Here is an 8,527-nt window from a genome sequence, read left to right as displayed (position 1 = left end):
AAGACAGAAAGGTCTTCCTTTGCCGTTGGTTCACCCTCCAGTGGCCGCCGCGGCCGGCATGCTGCAGCCGGCACATCGCGCTGAACCGAAGCCAGGAGCCAGATGCTTCTCCTGGTCTCCCATGGCGTGCAGGGCCCAATGACTTGGGCCATAGCAGAGAGCTGGAAGAGGGGCAACCAGGACAGAATCTGGCACCCCGACTGGGACTAGAACCTGGTGTGCCGGCGCCGCAAGGCAGAGGATTAGCCTATTGAGCCGCGGCGCCGGCCCTGTCTTTCCATCTTTGTGTCTATAACTGCCTCTCAGATAAATAAAATAAATTGTTTTAAAAAATAAAAATATTGAATTGTGGTAAAATTCACGTGAAACTTACCCTCCTAACTATTTTTCAGTGTCCAGTAGCATTGAGTACATTCACACTGTACATTCATCACCCCACCACCCCGTCACCCCCATCACCATCACCCCATCACCCCATCACCATCACCACATCACCCCATCACCATCACCCCATCACCTCCATCACCCCATCACCCCATCACCCCCATCACCCTATCACCCCATCACCCCCATCACCCCATCACCCCCATCACACCATTACCCCATCACCACATCACCCCCATCACTCCATCACCCCCATCACCCTATCACCCCCATCACCCCACCACCATCACCCCATCACTGCCATCACCCCATCACTATCACCCCATCACACCCATCACCATCACCCCCATCACCCCATCACCCTATCACCCCCATCACCCCATCACCATCACCCCCATCACCCTATCACCCCATCACCCCCATCACCATCACCCCATCACCCCATCACCCACATCACCCCATCACCATCACCCCATCACCCCATCACCATCACCCCATCACCCCATCACCATCACCCCCATCATCCCATCACCCTCATCACCCTATCACCCCCATCACCCCATCACCATCACCCCATCACTGCCATCACCCCATCACCATCACCCCATCACCCCATCACCATCACCCCCATCACCCTATCACCACATCACCCCCATCACCATCAACCCCATCACCCCATCACCCCCTCACCCCCATCACCCCATCACCCCATCACCCCATCACCATCACCCCCATCACCCCATCACCCCCATCACCCCATCACCATCACCCCCATCACCATCATTCCCATCACCCCCATCACCATCACCCCCATCACCATCATTCCCATCACCCCCATCACCCCATCACCATCACCCCCATCACCCCATCACCATCACCCATCACCCATCACCCCATCACCCCATCACCCCATCACCCCCATCACCATCACCACATCACCCCCATCACCCCATCACCATCACCCCATCACCATCACCCCATCACCCCATCACCATCACCCCATCACCATCACCCCATCACCATCACCCCATCACCCCCATCACCATCACCCCATCACCCCATCACCATCACCCCATCACCCCATCACCACCATCCATCTTATTGAACATGAAATGCCTTCTCCCCCACCTGCCTTGGCCACCTCACGCTCCTTCCTGTCTCTGGGACTTTGCCTACTGCAGGTCCTCATGGGAGGGGCATCACAGCGAGCTGGGTGTCTGGTGGTGGGCGTCGTTCACCAGCTTCGCCCGTGCTGCAGGGTGTGCGAGGCTGGCTCCCGCCCCGTGGCAGGTGGGCACCACGTTTAGTTCTTCCATGGGGTTCAGTGGACGCCGGGGCTGCCGTGAATGGCACTGCCGCCGTCTCTTTCAGATTCCAGTTTCCACAGTGTTGAGTGTAAACCTGGGGGTGGAGGGAGCGAGCCAGAGAGACAGACAGACTGCTGAGTCTCCCGGGACTTCTGTCTTTTCCTTCGTGCGGAACTGTTTGCCGTGCGGGCTGCAGCAGTTCACGTTCCCGCCGGGAGCGCACGAGGCTTCCGCTGTCACCACGGCCTACCTACGGAGCTGGCTACTTCCTGTTTCACGCTTTGTGTTCAGGCCGCAGTCATCCTGCTGGGGGTGAGGTGCATCTCCCCGTGGCTCTGGTGTGCACGGGAGCACGGCTCGGCAGGCTCGCTGGCCATCTGCACGTCTCCCCTAGGGAAACGTCTCATCCAGTCCTTTGCTCGTTTTTTCTAAATATTTATTTATATTGAAGGTCACAGTTACACACACACACACACACACCTTTCATCTGCTGGTTCACTTCCCAAATAACTGCACCAGCCAGTGCTGGGCCAGGCCAAACCCAGGAGCCAGGAGCTTCATTTGGGTATCCCCAAATGTAGGCTCCTTTGCCCAATTCTTAAAAAAGATTTATTCATTTATTTGAGATGCAGAGTTACAGGTAGAGGCAGAGAGAGAGAGAGAGGTCTTCCATCCACTGATTCACTCCACAAATGGCGGCAATGACCACGGCTGGGCCAATTCGAGGTCAGGAGCCAGGAGCCGTATCCAGGTCTCCCAAGCGGGTGCAGGGCCCAAGCACCTGGGCCACCTTCTATGCTTTCCCAGGCCATCAGCAGGGAGCTGCACCAGAAGTGGAGCAGCTGGGACTTGCACTGGCGCCCATATGGGATGCCCGCGCTGTAGGCGGAGGCTTAGCCCACTGCACCACAGCACCAGCCCCGCCCTTTGCTCAGAGCCTTTGGGGGTGCCGGGATCCAGACCCCAACCCCTTCAAAGTCACAGAAAACTCCAGGGGGGCCTGGCCAGGGAGCAGTGAACGGCCTAGGGCTGCAGCAAGGAGAGGGCTCTGAGAACTATAGTCCGCTGTCTGTGGCACCCAGAGGACCCCCGGTGTGCACAAGACAGAGACCTCCAGACCTCCAGTGTGCACAGGACCCCCGGTGTGCACAGACAGAGACACCCCCAGACCTCCGGTGTGCACAGGACCCCCGGTGTGCACAGAGACACCCCCACACCTCCGGTGTGCACAGGACCCCCGGTGTGCACAGACAGAGACACCCCCAGACCTCCGGTGTGCACAGGACCCCCGGTGTGCACAGAGACACCCCCAGACCTCCGGTGTGCACAGGACCCCCGGTGTGCACAGAGACACCCCCAGACCTCCGGTGTGCACAGGACCCCCGGTGTGCACAGAGACACCCCCACACCTCCGGTGTGCACAGGACCCCCGGTGTGCACAAGGAGACTCGGAAGGGGGCTTGAGAAAGATGGGGCTGTTGTGGGAAGCAGATGCAGCCGCCCGCTGTGGGAGAGGTCTGCTCCCAGCAGGCGCCCTGGCCTCAGCCACCTGCCTGGGCTGCCATGGTTGCCAAGTGCAGGATGCTAAGTGAAGTTTGAAAGAAAAAATGGAAAATATTTCAGGGCAAGCATGCCCCAAGTATTGTTTGGTATACACTTATTCTAAAAAAAATCGTTCCTCTCAAACCTGAAATGGGAATCGAGGTGCTGGGCATCTGGGTCGTCCCTGGCAGCCCTGGTCACTGCCCTTCCTGGGCCCCAGGCTGCTGAGCTCTGCTCGGCCCCCCACCCCGCCCCTCCCGAAGCTTGACCCACATCCTGGCCCAAGACAAGGCGCAGGGTTGGGCCAGCCTGTCCTCAGGCCTTTGTCTCGGGAATGTTTACCTCTGAGAGACGCTGGCTTTGTCTGAGAGACACTTGCTCCTGCAGTGACTCACGGCCCCCTTATCTCAGTCATTCATTCAGAAACTGCTCATTTCAAAAACTTCTCCCGCCAGCCTTTTATGCTTCAGCCGCCGTCTCTGCTGTGTGCTCAATGGTTACTTAACACCGTCTCTTTCTAAATGAATGGCCCTTGTCATGTTTTCTGTCTTCTCACGGCTTTCAGGGCCTGAGAACCTTGGGGTTCTATAGGCTATGTGGCCCTCACCCAGCCGCTTCAAAACCAGCCTCTGCACGTGTGTGCACACGTAAGAAACACATACATACATAGGCACACACATAGCACGCACACATATGCACAGACTATAAATCCACGCACACATCCACAACACACATCCACACAGTACACACACATCCACATACATACACATCCACACAGTACACACACATCCACAGAGATAATACACCCATGCTCATGCTCACAGACACACGCACACAATACACACATCCACACAGTACACACACATCCACACAGTACACATCCACACACATACACATCCACAGAGATAATACACGCATGCGTGCACTCACTACACACATCATGCACACACAACCACGTAATCCACATCCATGCACACATCCATATACAGACAATACACCCATGCTCATGCTCACACAGACACACACACAACACACACATCCACAACACACACATCCACACACATACACATCCACAGAGATAATACACACATGCTCATGCTCACACAGACACGCACACATGCACACAACACACACATCCACACAGTACACATCCACACACGCTCATTCACGTGCACACACATATGCACACAGATAATACACTCACGCACCTATTCCCACCATGCATAGCACATACACATCACATACACACTTCATTCTCCTTTATGGGGGCTGATGAACTGCTTGAGAACTGATCTTTTGTTCTTGGGAGGCAGGAGATGTATCTGATAGGTCGCATGTCTAGGAGCCCTGGAAGGAATTGGTTCTGTGCCCACTGTCACCCCGGTCTGCTCCAAAGGCCTGTCCTGCGCAGGTCCCAGTGTCGCGCCCCCACTCGCGGAGGAACGACACCGGACGCTGTTTCCTTTCCCCCGTCCTTCCAAGATTTGCTGCCACTCCCCAGCCTCCGCGGAGGAGCGGCACCAACGAGCTCTCTGACCAACTCTCTCAGGGGCCCCGCATGGTGGCTCTCTCCCCCTTTCATAGTCCTCTCCCACCAATCCGTGCTCTGCCGGCGGTCTCGCTCCACGCGCTGAGCACGCTGCTCTCCTCCAATCAGAGGTTGGATCAGGAATCAGCTAATTGACGAAGCAGCTGTGTAAGCTTTGCTTCCTCCCTCTCAGCGCCATGTTGTGGGAGCCGGGCCCTGCTCCCCACACCCAGCCCCTGGGTGGACAAGGGAAAGCGGGTGCGTAGAGGCTGGAGTGTCCAGAGGGTCGGGAAGGACTGACGTGCGGAGCCCAGGCTGCAGGTGCTCGGAGCAGGGCCAGGGACCGGGAGCTCAGGGGCAGGCTGGGGGTGGAAGCCAGCCAGGGCGGAACCCTCTGAGGTGTAATTAATGGGGGCTTCTCCTCCACGGACCTCTGGAAGTTGTTAAACTTCCTCCCTCGAGGAACCACCTTCTTGGACTTCCTCAGCTTCTCGGTCAAGTCTCACACAGCCAGGCCCCCGCAGGGGGTGCAGAGGGAAAGGGCTGACAGCGGCAGGGAGATGAGCCGTGGGCCCTGCTCTCTCCCTCCACCTGGGCAAGCAAAGCTCACGTGGCCCCAGCAGTGCACAGCATGGATGCCGCCTTCCTCTTTATTAACATTTATAGCAAGGGAGGAAGACACACACACACACAGAGAGAGAGAGAGAGAGAGAGAGAGAGAGAGAGAGAGAGAGAGGTCTTCCATCCACTGGTTCACTCTCCAAATGGCCACAACGGCTGGAGTTGGGCTGCTCTGAAGTAGGACCCATGAGCTCCGTCTGGGTCTCCCACGTGGGCGCAGGGGCCCAAGCACTTGGGCAGCTGCTGCTGCTTTCCCAGGTGAGTTAGTAAGGAGCTGGGTTGGAAGTGGAAGAGCTGGGACTCCGGCCAGTGCCCACGCAGGATGCTGGCTCTGCAGGCCGGGGCTTTAACTGCTGTGCCGCAGCGCCGGCCCCTCTCCCTTGTTTCCTACAGAAAACCACTCCTTTTGCTCTGTCAGAGCTGTGTGCCCTCTGTAACATCTTTGGCTGTGATCATCTAGTTTTCTCAATAATTTTGTTAATGTCTTGTGCAATTTGAGAATGTCAGGAGTATGACATTAAATTGTGGATTGGTGGGGTTTACACCACAGCTGATCCACCTGTGAAGGCACTCGGTATCCTCTCAAAGACTTGCAATCAAATCTGTGGCTGGGAAGCCACTGGAGCTACTTTTTTTTTTTTTTTTTTTGGACAGGCAGAGTTAGACAGTGAGAAAGACAGAGAGAAAGGTCTTCCTTCTGTTGGTTCACTCCCCAAATGGCCGCCACGGCCGGCCCTGCGCCAATCTGAAGCCAGGAGCCAGGTGCTTCCTCCTGGTCTCCCATGCCGGTGCAAGGCCCAGGCGCTTGGGCCATCCTCCACTGCCCTCCCGGGCCACAGCAGAGAGCTGGCCTGGAAGAGGAGCCACCGGGACAGAACCAGCGCTAGGCCGGCGCCACGGCTCACTAGGCTAATCCTCCGCCTGTGGCGCCGGCACACCGGGTTCTAGTCCTGGTCGGGGCGCCGGATTCTGTCCCGGTTGCCCCTCTTCCAGGCCATCTCTCTGCTGTGGCCAGGGAGTGCAGTGGAGGATGGCCCAATTCCTTGGGCCCTGCACCCCATGGGAGACCAGGAGAAGCACCTGGCTCCTGCCATCGGATCAGCGCGGTGCGCCGGCTGCAGCACATCGACCGCAGCGGCCATTGGAGGGTGAACCAACGGCAAAAGGAAGACCTTTCTCTCTGTATCTCTCTCTCACTGTCCACTCTGCCTGTCAAAAAAAAAAAAAAAAAAAAAAAGAACCAGCGCCAGCGCCCCAACCGAGACTAGAACCCCGAGTGCCGGTGCTGCAGGCGGAGGATTAGCCAAGTGAGCCACAGTGCTGGCCCACAGAATGGCAATGCTGGTTTTATATTTTTGCTATGTATATGAAGAATTGTGTACAAATTGAAATGTCTGTATATTGATTCTCAGCACCAATAAATTTCAATTATGAACAAAAAACCCAATGATCACTGGAGGAAAGCTAATTAAGCCATAACGAGACACCATAGCCACCATAGCCACCATAGCCACCATAGCCACCATAGCCACCTAGCACACTCACTGTTACAACTAAAGGTAGACTGGCAATACCAGATGTCGGCAGGGACAGCAAACACCTGGACTTTTCTCCCCCTAAAGGTTTACTTATTTATATATATATATATATATATATATATATATATATATAGAGAGAGAGAGAGAGAGAGAGAGAGAGAGAGAGAGAGAGAGAGATATCTTCCATCCACTGGTTCACTCCCCAGATGGCTGCAATAGACAGCGCTGGGCCAGGTCAAAGCCAGGAGCCAGGGTTTTGTCTGGGTCTCCCGGGCGGGCAGCAGGGGTCCAAGCACTTGGGCCATCTTCTGCTGCTTTTTCCAGGCTGTTAGCAGGGAGCTGGATTGGAAGAGGAGCAGCCAGTGCACAAACCAGCACCCACATGGTAGGCAGCACCGCAGGCCACTGCGCAGCACCGGCCCCACCACTGGGCATTTCCTATACAAGTGGTGTGAAGGGGTACAGGCGCAGCCACTTTGAAAACAAGGGCAGGCGTGGGTGTTCAGCCCGGTGGTCAGGGAGCCTGTGTCCCATGTCGGGGAACCCGGGCTTGAGTCCTGCCCCGGCCCCAGCTTTCCGCTAAGGCAGATCCTGAGACCTCGGTGACGACTCAGTCATTTGATTCCTGCCACCCACACTGTGTCTCCAGCTCCCAGCTTCAACCTCAACCCAGCTCCGGCTGTTTCGGGCATTTGGGGAGTGAATTAGAGGATAGATGCTATTCCATCTCTCCAGTAAGTAAAAGATTTTAAAAAACATGATATAAAACATATTCTTCCAGTTCAAGAGAAATGAACATTTATATTGATGCAAAGACTTGTATGTGAAGTCATAGCAGCCTTATTCATTAACAACCAAAAACTGAAAGCAATTTAAATGTTCATCCACAGGTTAGTGGACAAAGTGCTATGAGTTATGAAGTACAACTCAGTCACAAAAAGGCATGGTGCAGGAATATATGTAAGAACACGGATACATTTCAAAAACATTATAAGAAAAGGAGTAAAATCCAAAAAAGACTATGCAATTTATAATTCCATTTAAATGAAACTCTGGAAAATGCAAAATTATGACAGAAACCAGTTGCTTGGGGTTGGGGGTCAAGGAGTCGAACTACACATGAGCAGGAAGAAATGTTTTCAGGGGTCAAGGGCTGTTTCTTTTTTTGATTGTGGTAGTGGTAACATTATTTAAAAAAACTATCAAAAATTTATATATGTAAATAATTATGTATGCAAGTAAATAATAATCAAATATACATGTTAGGGAAAAATCTCCACAAAATGGGAAATGTCTGGCAAATCAATGATAAAAACAGAATCTTGAAGGCAACCAGAAGCATAACAGAAAAACGGGAATAAGAATGACGGCAGACTTCTATCCAGAAACCATGGAAGCCAAAAGCCAACGCAGCATGTGCTGAAGGCACAGAGTCAAAGAAGAAACCGCCAGCCCAGAATCCTGCGCTGCTGGGCCATTCCTGGAGAGAATCCTTGGAGTGGCTGCAGGGGGCCGACAGGGAGAAGCTCGGAGACGCGGGAGGGCGTGTGAAGGCTCCACGGGCCCGCCCTGGGTGGACAGTCTGGGTGACTGCTCCCCACTGGGGG

The sequence above is a fragment of the Oryctolagus cuniculus genome, chromosome 3 (genome assembly GCF_964237555.1).
Source record: "Oryctolagus cuniculus chromosome 3, mOryCun1.1, whole genome shotgun sequence".
NCBI classification, from domain to species: domain Eukaryota; kingdom Metazoa; phylum Chordata; class Mammalia; order Lagomorpha; family Leporidae; genus Oryctolagus; species Oryctolagus cuniculus.
This window is presented reverse-complemented; position numbering follows the sequence as displayed.